Consider the following 19,526-nt stretch of genomic DNA (forward strand, 5'->3'; position numbering starts at 1 on the left):
GTTTTAAATTGTCTTTTTTTAAAACTTGTTTCAAAACTTTTTCCCCAAAGTCAGGCTTTTTCCATATCAGTGCTCACCGGGACTGGGTAGGAGGTCCTGGGGCGAACTCCGAAGTGCAGACTTGGCTGCGTGCTGCAGGCTCCCAGCTGCACTGTGAAGCAGCTCGTGCATCACAGACGTGACTGAAGAGCAGTGAGATATGCAAGTTTTACAAGAGTCTGACACCCGCAGGGCCCTATTTCTGCAAACATAGTATCAGAGGTGCTGCTTCCACATGGTTAAGGGGGGAAAGAAGCCCAACAGAAGTTCCATCTGAGAAGAGCTGCAAGTATGACCAGCTGACTCTCTCGAAGAGAGCTTTAAATGGCAGAGACATCTCCAGGTCTGGACACGTGGATGAGAAGCACAGAGATTGAAGACAGCAAAGGGTAACCCAGAAGCCCGTTTTATGACGAGGTCCATTTTTTAAAAGAGAATTTGTGAAGTAGGAGGAAATATTTGACCTAAACCTTGAAAAAAAAAATGCAATTTTTGGGCTTCCCTTAGTGGCGCAGAGGTTGAGTGCTGGCCTGCAGCCTCTGCAGTGCCGGTTCGATCCCCGGCCGCCCGCGAGGGTCTCACATGGCGCACAGACCTCTCCTGCCGTGCCCGCTGCTCCCCTCAACAGTGTATTTCATCAGTCTGCCTGTTCTGTTCCCCGCTCTGGCTCTGGTGAATTCTCTCTCACCCTCCCACGCTTCTGACTGTACCCTGTGCTTGTATAAATAAATAAATCTTTTTAAAAAATGCAATTTTTGAAAAAGAAAAATTGAAAATACAAATCAGGCTTATATTTTTCAGTGGGGAAGAAATTATCACTGATCTGTTGATTTCCTGGATTTTCTGAGTAGGGAGTGACAAAAGTCTGGTAGCTGAAATAAAATGTCCTTTGTGTGTGCGTTGCTCACCTGTTCCCAGAAGGCCGGGTGTCTACAGTTCGAGGCTGGGGCCAAGACACTTGGTCCCTTTTCAGGTTCTCTTTTCCTCACCCTCCATGTTCTGAGTGCACTGTGTCCAGCCACGCTGGTCTTCTCTCTGTCCTTTGCTCTCTTCTCACTCCTACCTCAGGATTTTTGTGCCAATAGTTTTCCTCTACCTACATGACATTCTCCCTCACTAATGTATCAATCAGATGTCAAACTCTTAAAATGTATGGCAGCGTGGATGGAACTGTAGGGGGTTATGCTAAGCGAAGTTAGTCAGAAGGACAAAGATAAATACTGGATGGTTTCACTTACATGTGGAAAATAAAAGAACAAAACAAAGGGTCAGATAGAACCAAACCAATAAAAAAAAAAATGATAAATCTGACTGTAGAATTGAGACTACAGGATGGAGAGCAGGGTGGAGGGGCACAATGAACCATGGGGGAGAACCATGGGCACCTTGGTGGTTGGTGTCATGTTGTAACATACACCTGAAAAGGTGTGATCCTATATGTCTGAATCATGCATAGCGTTCTAAACAAATGCTACCTTGGTTAAAAAAAAAGGGGGGGGAGGTGAAAACAGAAAAATTAGATACAAAAGAAAAAGTTTTTTCCTCTATAATGTTCCCCCTCAGCCAACACCCTAGTTTCTATCAAATAAACAATTTTGTTGATGATATCACTGTCTAAAATTATCTTGCTAATTTTTGTTTGTTAATTATCTCCCCCTCACACACACACCCCAACCCCTAGCTCCACATGAGCAAAGTCTCCAGGTCTTGCTTGTTGCTTAACCGAGTCAGTATCCTGATAGGAAGCAGAGGAGTAACTGGAGGACATTTAACAAGAGATTCTTTACCAAGAGACCTCAGCATGACTTCTACTGCACACAGGTAGGGAAATATTTGGGGGGCCAGTAACAACAGGGCCTGCCATGGTCACTCCTGGGCCTGAAGAGCACACAGCATTGCTGGAACCCAAAGAATGGAGGGCTGTGTGGAGAGTACAGCCTGGCAGGGCAGGCCTGCAGTGGAGAGGCACAGCCGGCCTAGAGTCTCCCTTCAAAAGGGAGAAGGGAAAATAAATGTCTCAGCTTTCTCCATCTCTCAGCCTACCTGCTGAGGATCCTTTGAACTGAACCCAAAAGGAAGCCGGCCTTCTTTACAGATCAGTTTCTCAGGGTACACAGCAGGGAGGGCAGTGGATCTGCAAGGGAAAACAGAAGATAACCAGCAGGCAGCCAGATATCAGTGCTGACAACAGGGACTGACACAGAATAGATGCTTGATAAATAAGTGTGCCATCCACGAACAGTGCAAGGACTAAGTATTCAAAATTGAATGCAGTTTGATTTCAGAAAAAAAAAATTTTTTTCAGAAAAAAGTTTTTTTTTTTTTTTTTTTAGGGATGCACATTTTATTGGAAATCTTAAAATACTCTTCAGACAGAACACAATTTTTTTAATCAAGGCTCTCAGGTGGCCTGTAGAGAAAACCCAAATTTTATTTTATCTGACGATAGCCTTAAGCGAGAAGCAGACTAAAGACACCCACTCCCCAGGAAGCAGCAGGAAGCCAGACTAACTGGAATGCCTGCGACAAATGTTTGTTAGTGCCATGTATTAAAGAAACGACAAATGTAGCCAAAGATGCGGGAAAAGGAAACCTTTCCACACCCTTGGTGGGAAACTGGTGCAGCCATTATAGAAAATGGTATGGAGAGTCCTAAAAGCACTAAGAATCGAAATACCCTATGATCCAACTATTTTACTTCTGGGTACTTATCCAAAGACTATGACAACACTAATTTAAAAAGATATATGCACCCCAATATTCACTGTGGCACTATTACGATTATCAAGATTTAAAAACAACCTAAGTACCCACTGAAGGATGAAGGGAGTAAAGATGGGGCATATATAGACAGTGGAATACTATTTGGCTATTAAAAAGATGAAATTCTACCATGTATGACAACATGCAGGCGAATATTATGCTTCGTAAAATAAAACAAATGGAGAAAGACCAGTATGTGTGGTTTTACTCATGTGGAAGAAAAACAAAACAAACGATCAAACAAATCAAACTTAGATTGTGAGAACACAATGGGGTTACCAGAGCAGAAGAGTGGGAAGTGGGTAAGATGGGTAAAGAGGGTCATTGTATGGCGGTTCTGGAAACCACATTTTTGGTGGTATTGGTGACGTAGTATAGATAGACGTCAGAATATGCTTTATGCCTGACACTTATGTACATGTTATAAGCCAATGTTATTTCAATAGTTTTTTGGTTTTTGGTTGTTTTGTGGTTTTTTTTTGGTTTTTTTTTTTGTTTTTTTTTTTTAGTGAGATAATGAAAACCTAGCTGAGATAGATTGTGGGAATCAAAATTGGAGGAAGTCAAAGTACATACATTAGAGACTGGCACAGGCAGTTCCTCGGAGCTCTGTGGGCATCGGCAGGCGGCTTCCCAGTTCCCAGAGAGCTCACATATGCTGCCTCATTCAATCCTCCAAGTCTCCTGGCAGACAGCAAACAATGTCCTCATCCCACAGATGAGGAGAATTTGCCCTAGCAAAGCGCCTTGCTCAAGATATTACTGCTGCTGACAAACACACTCAAAACAAAGAGAAAGGAAAGTGGGGCATAAAAAAACTTTTAAAAGATGTGGGAGCTGAGGCTGAGGGAGCTTTAGGATAGACCCGATGTGATCAAAGTCTCAACAAACAGCCTATGTACTGCAGGTATTGCTTACTTTTGCGGGACTCTTAAACCACGTATATTAGATTGCAAACTGAAAATGAAATAAAGCAGATAATGTAAAAGAAGAAAAAGTCAGGAATCTGGATAATCTGCCTGAATAATACACAGTCTAGTGAGGGGACACCTAAATAGTCAAAATGCCACTAGAACTATTGCTTTCCTTTCTGCAACCTAAACCTTGGCCCCAGAATAGAAAGTACAGTACCAAAAAAGTCCATTTTAACTGACAGCAAGCTTCAGGAAATAGTGAGGAAACAGGGTTTTTACTTCCCAAACATTAATCTCTCCAGAGTGGAATTCTGAACTAGCAGAGGTTGAACAGTGAAACAGAAACCACAATTTCAACCACGTATGTTCATTCACCTTGTGATAATAGATTAAACCTCTTTCCTTAATATTTTACCATAAAGGCAGAATGTTATTTTCCACATGCTGGCTGTAAAGGAATGTAAGACAAGCTTGCTAGCAGAGTGGTTAGCCTTTATAGATGAGTTCTGGTTCTCCTGCCTGCCTCTTGGCAGACTTAATGAAACCGAGACAGAAAAACTGAACACAAGCTGTGTGGTACTGCTGGAGTTTCGAAAGCAGTGGTGGTGAGCCATTTTCTCAACATAATTAAAATATGATCTTCAGAGGAGCCTCAATAAATCCCTAATTTCTTGGCCCACACTTCCAGTGTAGATTCCAGTTTCAGTGCATTGGATTCATGGGCAAAAAGCATTTATGGCTTGAATTGAAAGACAATAAGAGTCTCCAAAAATAGCATTATTAAAATGCACTTTTTAAAAATCTGGTGGAAGCGATACCAGATGGGGTAGGGAGAGGATCCTGTACTTCCAAAATGCCAACAATAATGTAAGTCAATGTTATCTCAATTAAAAATTAAGTTACAAAATTTTAAGAACAACCCTGTCATTTCTCATCAATCGAAAGATAGTATATCACATCAACCAGAGTTTCAGGAATATTAGCAAATTTGTATTCTTTTTAGAAAATATTTTTCTTATAAATCCAGTCTGCACCACATTTGTCTTTATCAATTCTCAATAATGAACTGCATGAAAAATTAGGGTCAAGAATAAGAATAAAAAAATAAAAATCTGGAGGTAAATCCTGAAAACAATGCTTAAAATCTGTTTTTGAAGGATCCGATGAAAGTGTTTCCCCATGAGTAACGCAACCGCTGACCTGCATTATTTAAAGCGGGCTGTTGCAATTAATCTGAAATCCTTGCTCGGTTGCTCTCCCTGTAAGCTGAACAGCAATGGAATAAAACAACTGGAAAATGAACCCTCTCACTTTATTATTCACAAGCTGTGTTCCATAGTTGTTATTCATAGATAAGTTTCTTCTGAGACCAAAAACAATTAAGTGCCCAGAAACTTAATTCTGTAGAGTATGCAACAGAATTAAATAATCTACCCCAGAAATGAGCAAAGTCCTAATACTGACTTAGCTGCTCATTTTCTTTGTAATAGAGACTGAACCTTTTGTCCCTCTGTTTTCCAATCTACTAAATGAGAATGACTTGATGCACCACAGCACTCTGGACCTCAAGCGGGACTTGCCAGATGAACTGTGAACCCAGAAGACGGGCACCTGCTCTCTCTGTGCTGATATTAGAAACACAAGTGCCCCTGTTCCTGGGGTGGCTCATCTAACTGGCATGAGGACTCTGGAGTGGGCTTTGAAATGGAACAGGACTTAATATTAAATACCTCTACCAACTACCAGCTATGTGATTTGGAAAATGTACTTATTAATATATCCCTGGACTTCAATTTCTTCATCTAAAAAAGAGGATAATAACAGAGCACAGCTCACTGGGTGACAAGGAAGAGATTGGGAGAAAGTGTGCAAAGCATGTAGTTCGTAGGCACTCAGGAGAAAGCAAACACGTTATGGTGAAGGAGAGAGTTGGACTTTTAATGGGAACTTCATGTAGTCAACACACGCGGATATGCAGTGATGTTCACTTGGGTTAATGAGCCAAATGTACTGCTCCTCCTGAGTGACTTCTCTGTGGCTACAAACATTGACCTTCTGGGGAGTGGGGGAGAGAACTTTCCTCTCTATTCTCTGCACAGCACTAGCTCGCCCCCACACATCTCTTACGTCCTACTTCCTCTAAGAGTCCTGAGGTGGAGCAGAGGCATCTGGCAGACACCCCTCCATCCATGCCTGAGCATCCTTTGGGGTTTTGCCCATAAAAGAAAAGGAACAAGACAATAAACAATTGGAGACCTAAGCAGGAAAGTGGAAGGAAGTTGGAGAATTGAACGAAAACTAAAACCACCACTTCTGGTAGAAAACCAGGCCTCTCCCTTCCTATGGCTTCCCTGAGGGCCCTCATTTCTCTCATTTAAAATGTTCCATCAGGGCCTCCCCTGGTGGTGCAGCGGTTGAGCGCTGGGCTGTGAAGCTGCCTGCAGCCTCTGCAGCACTGGTTCGATCCCCGGCAGCTGGTGAGGGTCCCACATGGCACGCAGACCTCTCCTGCCGCGTCCACTGCTCCCCTCAGCAGTGTACTTCGTCAGTCTGCCTGTTCTGTTCCGCACTCTGGCTCTGGTGAATTCTCTCACCCTCCCATGCTCTGACTGTACCCAGTGCTTGTATAAACAAACAAACAAACAAATAAATGAATGAATGAATGAATGAATGAATAAATGAAATGTCCCATCAACCTTTGCCACTATAGTATAATTGTGTCTATTTGAAGTCGCCCTCCTATTTTTATTTCTTTTTGCCCTCTTACTCCCATTAAACGGTGAAGATTTTTAAGCCAGCTTACATTATTCAAGAAAAATGATGATCTAGAGTAATTTTTTGTTATGTTGCTGCAAAGTTGTTACTTTCTCTGCTAGAAGAATTACCAACCTTTCATTCTTTTTTAAGATTTATTTATTTATTTATACAAGCACTGGGTACAGTCAGAAGCACGGGAGGGTGAGAGAATTCACCAGAGCCAAAGCGGGGAGCAGAGCAGGCAGAAGGACCGAAGTACACTGCTGAGGGGAGCAGCGGGCGGCAGGAGAGGTCTGCACGCCATGTGGGACCCTTGCCCAGAGGCCGGGGATCGAACTGGCGCTGCAGAGGCTGCGGGCAGCTTCGCAGCCCAGCACTCAACCGCTGCACCACCAGGGGAGGCCCCCAACCTTTCATTCTTACCGTTTAAGTTACCCAAGTCTCTACCTCTCCATCTTTCAAGAACTCCCTTCCCCCTACAACCCACATCCACTCCTGGGACATCCTCACCACAACTTACATCTCTGCTTTACCAACTGCAACGCGACAGGCATCCTCTTTCCAGAATGCCAACTCCCCTCTACCTGCCAACCCCTCCTCCTGCACTCTTCTCCCAAGCCCTACTGATCCAGGGCAGTAGAACAGACCAGACCAGCTCTGAAAGCATAGGTCTAGAAGACACCACCAAAAACAGACCAACTTCAAATTTACAGTGGACACTGGCATTCCCAAAATCTAGCTGCCATTTCCATCTCTACAGGGGATCCCTCACCGCCCTGTCCCTCTGGTGGCCTCAGTCTCAGATGCCTCTCTCCCTGCCTACTTTTTATCCTGCTGTTTATATGCACACTTGCCAATTCCTGGAGAGTATTCATTGAGAACAGTAGCTGTTTAGGGCCTCCCCTGGTAGCGCAGGCGGTTGAGCGCAGCACTGTGAAGCTGTTGGCAGCCTCTGCAGCGCTGGTTCGATCCTAGCCGGCTGGCGAGAATCCCACATGTCGCGGCAGACCTCTCCTGTCTCACCCGCTGCTCCCCTCAGCAGTGTATTTCGTCAGTCTGCCTGTTCTGTTCCCTACTCTGTCTCTGGTGAATCCTCTCACCCTCCCGCACATCTGGTCTGTACCCCGGTTCTTATTTGCATGAATAAATAAATCTTAAAAAAAAAAAAACACAGTAGCTGTTTAGTTCTCCTCTCACACTAAGCTCCAGAGCTATCTTGGTGATCCACAAAAGTTATTAATGTGCCCTGTGAAATAAAGAAGCATCTATTTGGTTTTGACTTTTAAATCCATATTTGTTGAGATATAATTAATTGACATATAACATTGTGTAAGTGTAAGGTTACAACGTGGTGAATTGGTATACATATATATTGTGAAATCATGGCAACTATAGGGTTAATTCACATCTCCTTCACCTCTCATAATTTGGTGAGAATATGTAAGATCCCAACTCTAAGCAATTTCCAAATATAAAATACAGTCTGGGTAACTAGTCTCCATGCTGTCTGTTAGATTCTCAGAAATTTTTGTCTTCTAACTCGAAGTTAGTACCCACTTAACAACATACCATTTCCTTGATCCCACAGTCCCATTAAACCCATTAAACCACCATTCTACTGTTTCTATGAATTTGATTTCTTTAGATTATTCCACATATAAATGATATAAGAGTGATCATAGGGTATTTGTTCTTCTCAATTTCACTTAGCAAAATGCCCTCAAGTTCAATCCTTAGTGTTGCAAATGTCAGGATTTCCTTCTTTCTCATAGCTGATGACTAAGACTCCATTTTACATGCATGCATGCATACATACATATGAACTAGTTTTCTTTATTCTTCCATCAGTGGATACCTACGTTGTTCCCTTATCTTCACTAATATGAAAAACGCTGTAGAGAACATGAGAGTACAGATAGCTCTTGGAGACCCTGATTTCAGTTTTTTGGATATATACACAGAAGAGAGATTGTTGGATCATATGGTAGCTTTGCTTTTATTTTTTTGAGGAATCTACATAACTTTTCCATAGTGGGTGGATGTGTGCCATCAGTACACAATGGTTTTCTTTTTTCCACATCTTTGCCAACACTCATCCCTTGTCTTTTTGCTAACAGCCATGTTAACAGTTATTAGAATTAGATATCTAACAGTTATTTCATTGTGATTTTGATTTGTATTTCCCTGGAAATTATTATTGAGCATTTTTCCATGTACCTCTCGGCATCTTCTAGGACTTCTTTAAAAGTGTCCAATCAGGTCCTCTACCTATTTTTTAAAGATTGATTTATTTATGCATACAAGAGCTGGAGTATAGGCTAGAGGTGTGGGGGGTGGGGGATTCACCAGAGACAGACTGGGGAACAGAACAGGCAGACTGACTGAAATATACTGCTGAGGGGAGCAGCGGGCGAGAGAGGAGAGGTCTGCTACGCCATGTGGGTAGCTTCCGGGCAGTCCAGGGATTGAACTCTTGGTGCAGTGACTGCAGATAGCTTCATAGACTGCGTCTTAACCCCTTGTACCACCACTGAGGCCCTGGATTGCATTTTAATCACTATAATTTTTTCTATTGAGTTACACAACTCAAGTTCCTTTGATCTAAATCTCAACACATAGTTGGAGTGCAGTTATTTTCTCCCATTCATAGGTTGCCTTTTCATACTGTTGGGTATTTTGTTATGTGAAGATTTTTCAGTTTGATGTGGTTTACTGCCATTTTACTGCCATTACTGGTGGGTCCAGTAATGGACCCCCCCCACACAACACCCCCCCCACAACACTGGCCTGTACCCCAATTCTTGTATGCATAAATAAATAAATCTTTTTTAAAAAGAAAAAGAAAAGAAAATTGTCATTGGAATTCTGATAGCGGTTGCATAGAGTCTATAGATCATCAAGTCCATATATAATTTGGGCAGTATGTATATTTCAGCGGCATTAATTCTTTCAGTCTATGAACTTGAGGTCTTTCTATTTAATTTTATATTCATCAATTTCTTGCATCAAAGTCTTATAGTTTTCAGTGTAGAGATCTTTGATCTCCTTGATTAAATTTATTCCTAATCATTTCATTGCATTTGAAGCTATTGTAAATGGGATCATCTTATTTCTTTTATAATTATTTTGTTGCTAGTGTGTAGAAACACAACTGTTTTCTACTTGTTGATGTGGTATCCAGCAACTTTAATGAATTTTCTAATTCTAACAGTTTTGGCAGAGTCATTAGAACTTTCTGTACATAACAGCATATCATCTGCAAACAGAGACAATTTTATATCTTTTCCTTTTATTCGGATGTTTTTGGTTTCTTTTTCTTGATGAATTGATCTGGTTAGGACAACCAGAACTATATTGTATAGTACTGGTGAGAGTGGGCAACTTTATCTTGTTTCTGAGCTTTAGAAAAAGCTTTCAACCTGTCATCAATGAGTATGTTAGTTGTGGGCTTATCATCTATAATTTTGTTATGTTGAGAAACATTCCTTTGATACCAAAATTATTGAAAGATTTTATAATGAAAGGATATTGCATTTTCTCAAATGATTTTTCTGCAGTCATTGAGATTTCATTTGACTATAAGCCTTCTTTGTATTAAGGTGATATTTATTGTCACTTTTATTTATACATGTTGAACCATTCTTGTACCCCAGGGATAAGTGTCACTTGATTATAGTGTATAATCCTTTTAATGTGCTTTTTACTTCAGTTTGTTAATATTTTGTTAAGAATTTTTGCATTTATAGTCATCAGGATTGTTGATTTGTAGTTTTTTGTAGTGCCCTTGTTTTGTATCATGGATACACTGCCCTCATCAAAATAAGTTTGGGGGTATTCCCTACTTTTCAATTTTTAGGAAGAGTTTGAGAAGAATTGGCATTAATTCTACATAAAGCATTTGGTAGAATTCACCAAGGAAACCATCTGATCCTGGTGTGTTAGGCGGCTTTTGATTTCTGTTTCAGTTTCCCTACTCATTTTTGATCTCACATTCGTTGATCTGTTTCTTTGGAGTACATTGACTAATTCAGCAACCTAAAATTTCACTCTCCCATCTCACTTCCTTACCTCCTCTTCTTAACACAGTTTAATGTGGCTTCCATAACTCTCACTCCACTGAAACTTTCTTGCTGAGGTTATGTAAGATCTCCATGTAGCTAAATCCAATGGACATTTTCAGCCTTAATTTTCATGACCTCTTAGCATATTTGATATAGTTAATTACTCCCCTCTCCTTTTGAAAATGTTCCCTGCAGTCTTTGTGACATCACTTTAGTTTTTTCCTACCTTTCACTCTCCTTTGCTTTCGCAAGCTCATCTTCCGCTATCTGCCCATTAAATATTAGAGTTCTAGACTCACCCAGACTCTCTTACTACTATACACTCCTGAGGCAATCTAATTCATGACCATTTGTTACCCTAAAGTTTTTATCACCTGCTCCCTTTGAAACTCTGAAACTACCACTTGGGTTTACCACTTGAAATCCAAAAAAGGAGTGCTGCCATCCATGTGCCTGACTTTTCCAATATTCCTTCTCTCAGTGAAGTGTAGCACTATCCACCGAGTTGTACTCCACAAAGCATGAAGTCTCCTTGACACTTCTTTCTCTTACAAAATCTGATGCATTACCACATCTTGTCAAATTTACCTCCGAAGTATCTAGCAAATCCACTTATTTTATGCATTGATCCAAAACATTATTTCTCCATCCACACTGGAAAAGCACCTCCTCGTCATAGCTCACCAGAGCTTCCTTCCAGTCCATTCTTGAGACCATAGGAAGATTAAAACACATACCAGGGCCTCCCGGTGGCGCAGTGGTTGAGCGCTGGGTTGCGAAGCTGCCCGCAGCCTCTGCAGCGCCGGTTCGATCCCCGGCTGCTCTCCGGCCACCAGAGGAGGGTCCCACATGGCGCGCAGACCTCTCCTGCCGCCCGCTGCTCCCCTCAGCAGTGTACTTCGGTCCTTCTGCCTGCTCTGCTCCCCGATCTGGCTCTGGTGAATTCTCTCACCCTCCCTCGCTTCTGACTGTACCCAGTGCTTGTATAAACAAAACAAACAAACAAATAAATAAATAAAACATGCCTCTATAAAAAAAAAAACCTCTAAAAAATAAAAAAAAAAACACATACCAGTTTGATGTCCTTCTCTGTTCCTTGGGGAAAAGACTAAAACCACTCAGACTTAACAACAATAAAGCCAAGATTTAAGTAAAAGTAAAAAACTACAGATTAAGTCGATCCAAAAAAGCTTTGTATGGCCTATACTTTACCTCACCTCGTTCCCTCCTGTTCTCTGATGCGCCAGCCACACAGTCCTCTTCATTCCACTCCTTAGTGGGGTCATATTTTCCTCCAGTGACAGTGTTTGTACACAATCTCCTCCTCTTAAAATGCCCTTCCTCCAGAAATATTACTTCCTTAGAAAACTTTATCCTATCTCCCATACTAAGATGAATCATATGTATACTTTCTGAAGTACCCTTTTATTTATAGCAATTACCACATTTGCCTCTGTGATCAATTAATATTCATTTCCTCCCTTTTTAAGCTTTTGATATATGTCATTTATTTCAAAATATGCTCCAATACGATCTTGCATTTATATAAAATGGAATAAATAAACTTTTGATACATGTCATTTATTTCAAAATTTGCTCCAATACGATCTTGCATTTCTATAAAAGGGAATAAATAAGGATACTGTCTGCATTTGAGGTAATACTGGTATACAACACCACATACAATTTAGAGATACAGACAGGTTCACAGCTCTTCAACGCCCACCCCCAACACATCCAGTCCTCCACCACAGCTCACTTTCTCGTTAAAAATGCAACAACCTGTCTGCCTTGTTCATCCACATTACCTCAGTCTCTCTACTAAAAAGTAACTCAGTAATTATCAGTTGGCTTTTGAATGAAAATGTCCCTACATGGTGCTCTCCCCCTGCTGTTGAACACATTCCCTGATGGATCCCTTTCTCTACTGCTATGACCAAATAGAAAACAAATGATATCTTTACCACTAATTGCTACAATTACTTTATTTTGAGATTTCTGGACTCCCAACAAAGTACATTGTTATTTGTCTAAAATGATCTGGGGAAACCTACAGTTTTCCAGAATAAGATAGAAAAGTAGGGAAGAGAAGATACAGCGTTTGTGTAGTAGTCAGAGAAGAGGCTGCAGCATGAGCAACAGCTGAGTCATAAAAGGCAGTTCGGGAAGACAAGGGCTCAGATCACAGAGCCAGGCTGCCTGGAGTCAGATCCCGGATCTGCCACAGACAGCTGTGTGACCAGGGAAGTTACTTAACCTCTCTAGGCCTCAGGTACCTTATATATAACGAAGGATGAGACCAGGATCTACTTCCTAGGTGGCTGTGAGGACTTAAAGGAGGCCAGGACTGACCACATCTTGATAGTGGTGATTATTTAACCTTCGGGGGTCACTGCTATGATTGAGGACTAAGTCTTTGTGTTTTCAGATGAATTTTTATCCCACCAGTAAGCTAAGTGTACAGAACTGAATTTTTTAAGCATCTTTTGAGTTCCACTATTTCAATGATTTTCAGTGGACTAATTTATGCTGCAGATAATAACTCATAACTTGTCATCTCTAGCTTGAAGATGAGAAAATTAACAATGCAGGGAGTTAAGTGACTTGACCAAAGCCAACAATAAGGTAAAACTCCAAGCTCATAGGGTCTATATTCAAGAAGATTTTTTAAAAGATTTTCTTAATTCAAATCAGACTGCCTCTCTGCGACATCATTTAATAATTCTGCTGTTTTATATTTGTATTGGATATTTCTCAAAACGCTCTCTGTATATGAACTCATTAGATGCTCACACTCCTTCAGACACTGAATGGAAAGGCCATGGAGTAGAGTAGCAAGAGCTAAGACCAGACACCCACAGAGTCTGTGTGATTTACCAGCTTCAATTGGGAAAATCACCTAATCACTCCGATCCTCAGTCTCTTTTCTTATACAATAAAATAATAATTCTTATTGTTTCCTCTAAACAGACAAGAAAAATCCTCAGTTTTCCACCATCATTTAAGGAGCACCCCCTTCAGAAGAATGCGTTCCTAGCAACACCACCAATAACCCAATCAAGATTAGAACTGCTCCTAGAAGGATCTGCTGTAAGATGCCTCCTTTATTCACATTGCGCACTTCCAGCCCAAACTAGTTTTATTCTTTGAATCTGCACAACAAATGCTGAGGCCTGGCATATTTGAAAATGTCTGTGGCCGATGAGCAGCATTGTGCCAGCTTTATGCCACACTGAGAAAAAGCCCTAAAGAGAGAAAAAGCCTGGCATGAAATTCTAAGATTCATCACTAGAGGACAGGCTTGAGTCAACTCTGGACATCACATTTCTGTGTCTATTTAAAAAAAAAATTTTAAAGGGACACACAGATGCAGTATTTAAATTGAGAATATAAATTGGCAAAAACTTTTCTCAAAAATAGCATGGTGCCTTTCGCAATAATCACAGAAATTGTTCATATGCATCAACCTGTAGTTTGTTGTATTCAAATGTTGCTTATAAAATTATGAGCAAAAAAAAAGTCTGTAATAGTTTCTACATTATCTTTTAAAAGTGTAAATAATCTAAATGCCTGATATTGTAGACATGAATAAGGAAAATAATGTCATATTGAGCTACTAAAATACATTGCAACTCTTTTAAGTGAATATTTAGAAGCCTGGGTAATAAAGTATTAAAAAGGTTATGATATGTTGAGTGAAAAAAATAAATAATACAAAATTTAATTGCCCTGGATAGAAGGTAAAAATTACAGTTGTTAATTCAATGGGACCAGAATCACAGAAAAATGAAAACCCCACTTTTTTTTAGGAAGGTAAATTAGATGCAATTTCTTATTTTAAATATTATTATCATGGTAATATATTACATATGCAATGCATTTCAAACTTTTTGCCTATTTAATGGGCTTTCTTCTAGACATTTTCACCTGAATTGCCAAGTATGACCAGTAGTGATAACTTCTACTCAGCCTCCATTCTTCCCTCCATCTGGATTACCAGGCACAAGTTCTGGTCACAAAGGGTCCTGCTAAATATGCTCATCTTCCCTGAATCCTTGAAACTAGGAACAGTCACACATCCCAGTTCCAGAAAATAGGATGAAAGCAGAGGTCACTGGGGGAGGCTTTTGGGGCAACTCTTTCAAAAGCAACAGCCGGGCCTCCCTGGTGGTGCAGGGGTTAAAGACACAGCACTATCAAACTATTGCCAGCCACTGCAGCACGAGTTCAATCCCCAGCCAGGGAGCAACCCACAGGGCACAGCAGACTTCTCCTGTCTTGCCCGCTGCTCCTCTCAGCAATATATTGCAGATCTGCCTGTTCTGTTCCCCACTCTGTCTCTGGTGAATCCTTTCACCTCCCTCCCTGCCCCTTCCCCCACACCTCTGGCCTACACCCCCACTCTTTTAAGTAAATCTTTAAAAAAAAATAAAAAGCAACAGCTTCCCCCACCTTCTAGTCTAGGACGCAGAAGCAAGGTCGGAGGCAGAGCTTCCATTCTGCAGCCATAGAGATGAAAGAGATCAGCAAAGGGCAGTACAGCAGGGGGACAGCGGGAGCCAGGTCTCCAGTGTTGTCCTGGAGCTGCTGTGACAGCCCTGGGGGATGTCTCAGCTTATTATGTGAGCAAACTGAACCCACCCAGCAAACCTCTACAGTAAAGTGTGCTACATGCAACCAAACAAAATCCAAATTGGTACATCACGAGAGGAAACCACAGAAATACAAAGCTGTCTCCTGACATGACTGGACCATATACAGTCAGCCAAAAGGGCAGCTGTGTGCAGACGGCAGGGAAGAGAGGGTCTGTCTCAGACACATCTCTCAACCTCGTGACAGAGGCACCTCCTTATCAGCACAGTAAGAACTGAAGCTGCAGCATTTAACACGTCTAAGATCTGGAGGTGAGCCTCTGGTTCAATTCTGCTTTGGTGCCAATTTTTCCATGTTTTGGATAATAGAAAGAATATAACACTTTTAAAAATCCACTCCTAAATTTACAGTTGCACCAATACCCAAGCTACATGTGAAATGGTGTTCCTTACTGCATTGCTTTAATAACAAAAGAGCAGTATTTAAATCCAATGAGGCAGTAAATAAATCACATTATATATTTATATTTTAGGATACTGTACAACTCTGTAGGTCCTGACCAGTAAACACTCTAAGGTATATTGCTAATTTTAAAAAAGCAAGTGGCCAAGTTATGATGCCTTTTATTGAAAATAAAACTAAATATATTAGGTATGTATGCAAAGACATAAAAGGACAGAAAACCAGAAGGATGTACCCCAGATTATTTACCTTCCCCAGTGTTACTTCTAAGGGAGCAATGCTCTGTCGGCATTTGTATTGACTGAATGTGATTTCAGTACTTTTCTTTTCTTTTTTTTAGATTTTTTTTTAATTTATTTATGCAAGAACTAGGGTACAGGTCAGAGGTACGGGAGGATGAGAGGATTCACCAGAGACAGAGCTGGCTGCAGAACAGGCAGATGGACCGAAGGAAGACACTACTGAGGGGAGCAGCGGGTGAGGCAGGAGAGGTCTGCCATGCCATGTGGGTTTTTTCCTGGCCGGCCGACCAGGAATCAAACCCATGCTGCAGAGACTGCAGACAGCTTCACAGTGTGGCGCTCAACCCGCTGCACCACCAGGGAGGCCCGATTTCAGTACTTTTCAGAAAGACTTCAGTCCTTCTCTGCAGGGAACTTGTTTTGACAGTGTTTTCCCACCACTTTGCTAAATGTGAACACATTGTCCTTAACATAAACATGCTTACATAAAACTTGTTTTGAACATCATGTTTGTGAGAAACATTTTCAAAATGAGGACAGCAAGTCTATACCTGAAAAGGGAGTGATGTAGGTTGTTTGGGTTTAAATTAAAGCTGATGGGGCCAGAACTCCCTGGTGGCGCAAGGGGTTAAGACACAGCACTATGAAACTATCCGCAGCCTCTGCAGGATGAGTTCGATCCCCAGGGAGGTGACCCACATGGTGCAGCAGACCTCTCCTGTCTCGCCCACTGCTCCCCTCAGCAGTGTATTTCAGTAGATCTGCCTGTTCTGCTCCCCACTGTCTGGTGAATCCTCTCATCCCCTGCACTGTTGGCCTGTACTCCAGTTCTGGTGTGCATAAATCAATAAATCTTAAAAAAAAAAAAAAAAAAAAAGCTGATGGAGCAAATGCCCCTGCTCTATAGCCCTCAGCTCCCAAGCAGAAATTCTAGCATAAAAGCATGGCCTCCATCCCACCCTCAGCCTGAGCCTCAGTCTCCTCCATCTCCAAAGGAAGACATGGAATCAGGATTTACTCGGCAGACTGCAACACGGGGACCTGGCAAGTCTGGGCAGGAGTTCCTGCTGCCCGAGCTCCCTGACAGCCTAGCTGAAATCAGCAGCAGCTCGGGTAATGAGACACTGGTACTCACCCCTAGAGTATAGCTCATGCCCACCGCCTCACCGCCTGCCTTATTCCCAACTGGGGTACCCATCTTTTGAATTCTGACCTGAGGCAGTTTACCTTTTAACCTTGATTCCAAGTAAAATGCAAATGTCCTAGGATATCACTCACTATTTAGCAACCCAGGGGGAGAAGGGACTTCTGAATCAGAGAGATGCAAGTTCACAGCTACACTGTGTCTCTTAATACCTGAGGCTTTGATCAAGTTCACAAAATCCCTTTGTTTCCATATCTGTAAAGTGTGGTATGGTGGGTTGGAAAGTCAGCTCTGCAAGCTTGCTGCTAGCTGGCTACCTGGATCTCTACCCAGGCACGCTGAGTTGGGATTGCTGCCTCCTGAACTGTGAGAGAAGAGGCTTTCTACTGCTTCAAACCGCCAGGGTTGTGGTCATCAGTGAGAGCAGTCATAAGAAGCTGAGAGTGGAGAATATAACTGCTATCTTGTAGAGTGGCTGTGGGAAATCTGATTATCTACAGTTTACAGAACAGTGATGATCACATCAGAAGCATTAAACTGTAGTATTATTACAGTTGGTGGTGGCATTATTTAAACTAATTTTAGAACAAATTACTTCAACTGGGTCATCTGCCCACTGCCCCCGTTTAACTCTACAAATATTCAAACTGAACCTGAAAAACGGTGACCCAGAAGTGGCAGAGCCTGCAGGGAGCACTGTGAGGAAGCACAGCAAGCCCAAGGTGGTTCACTCATCAGTGAAGGAGCCACACAGTCCCAGGCACTCAGATGCAAGTAAAATAATGTCCATTGTACCTACCTCCAAGAAGCTCAAGGGTTAGGGCCATAGAAACACAGAGACGCGTTGTAAGGAAAGACTTCACAAGAACATAGGCGACTGGGGTCTTACAGGGGAACAGCTACTGGGGAGCAATCTAGAAATAACATTAAGGCAGAGAAGTTGTTTGGGTAAGCCCAGGCAGCACTCAGCTGCAAAGGTTTCTGTCTGTCTCAGGTGTAGGGGGAGGAATGGGGGTCAGAGGGGAGCAGCAGAAGTCGAAACTGAACAAAAGAATTAAGGATAAGATGATGAAAAGACTTACATGCCTGGCAAAGGCTTTTTTTTTTTTTTTGGCTTTTATGTTTTTCTTCTAAAAGCTATTACAGAAGTGCAAACCTTTCAGGATGACACAGATAGAAAGGAAACTCCCCTCTCAAGCCAAAATCAGAGGCCTAAGGTTCTGCTGCTCATCACTTCTGCCCCTTGTCCCTGTGACGGTGACCTTGCACCCCAAATAATGAGCATTTATTCCTGCTTCTCATCACTAAACATCATTTTACTGATACTTTCCAAAAGATGTAAAAGTTAGTACTGTTCCCCCCACTCCCCCTTCCTTACCTCCATGAATTGCATTTTCAATCATTTTTGATTTTTATAATATGCTCAAAACTTTTTCCTGACTCATCAACTTTAGACAGTATCTGTAAACTACCTCCTACCTATGATGAATGTAAATTCCATGAAAAAAGAGACCATCTGTTGTCATCATCTTTCATTACAAATGTATCACAGTTGCCTGGCTTATAAAAGAAGGTGATATAGAGATCTAGATACATATATAAATATACACATAGGCAAACTTATTTATAAATAAATATAATTAAGAACAGTCCCCCAGGGTCTCCCCGGTACCACAGCGGTTGAGTACTGGGTTACAAAGCTGCCCACAGCCTCTGCAGCACCGGTTTGATCCCGGCCAGCTGGTGAGGGTCCACATGGCATGCAGAACTTTTCTGTCGTGCCCGCTGCTCCCCTCAGCAGTGTACTTCATCAGTCTGCCTGCTCTGCTCTCCCCTCTGGCTCTGGTGAATTCTCTCACCCTCCCGCACTTCTGACTGTACCCGGTGCTTATATAATAAATAAATCTTTAAAAAAAAAAAAACAGTTCCCCATACACACCCCCTTATCTTCCATCCTTTTCCCATTATCCCATCCCTTTACATGGTCCTGTCTTCTTTTGGAAAGATTTCTGAGATCTTCAACTTACCCATGTTCCACAGGTCAAGTGGAGACGTTTAAATGAAGGTCTGCTTAGATTTATTCTGCTCAGAACTCAGTGCTGAATACTCTCTCTTCAGCACTGAGAAGCTGCTTTTCCTTTTAGCTAGTTTTGTGTATATTATTTATTTGTTCACCTATATTTCTTGAATTATTTCTCTCTTTTCATTCTGTGTTCGCTTTTGACAGTTGTATTTCAGATTGGTTCTCCTGGATTGCCACTCTTTTTTTTCATTTTCTCTTACATTTTTCAGGACCTCTGTCTGTTTTACATTCTCGGGGCTCCTTAACAGTTCATTCCAACCCTTTGATTATTATTTTTATTTCAACTAACTCTTTGCTAGCTCCCCACTCCTTTCATAATGGTAAATTCTTGTTTGATAGGTATCATCTCTCTTAAAATCAAAATTACTTAAAAGTGTTCTCTCCTACTCTAAATGATCGGTTTCATCAGAGATTAACCTGTTTCTGTTTTTCCTTGGGTGCTCCTCTTGCACTGCTGGATCTCTTTCC

The 19,526-nt window shown here is 41.6% G+C and overlaps 1 long non-coding RNA gene across 1 annotated transcript in view; it reads right to left on the minus strand.

The window, feature by feature from the left end:
• Window positions 1-1,477: 1,477 nt before the first annotated feature.
• LOC119238690 (uncharacterized) overlaps window positions 1,478-19,526 on the minus strand; it is a 48,889-nt gene continuing 30,840 nt past the window's right edge. Inside the window, exons 5-6 of the long non-coding RNA XR_005123627.1 lie at window positions 2,083-2,173; window positions 1,478-1,514 (exon numbers count right to left, since the gene is read on the minus strand). This is a non-coding gene — a long non-coding RNA (uncharacterized LOC119238690). The remainder of the gene's footprint in view (window positions 1,515-2,082; window positions 2,174-19,526) is intronic.

Source organism: Talpa occidentalis, unplaced genomic scaffold, assembly GCF_014898055.3.
Source record: "Talpa occidentalis isolate TD23 unplaced genomic scaffold, MPIMG_talOcc4v2.1, whole genome shotgun sequence".
NCBI classification, from domain to species: Eukaryota; Metazoa; Chordata; class Mammalia; order Eulipotyphla; family Talpidae; genus Talpa; species Talpa occidentalis.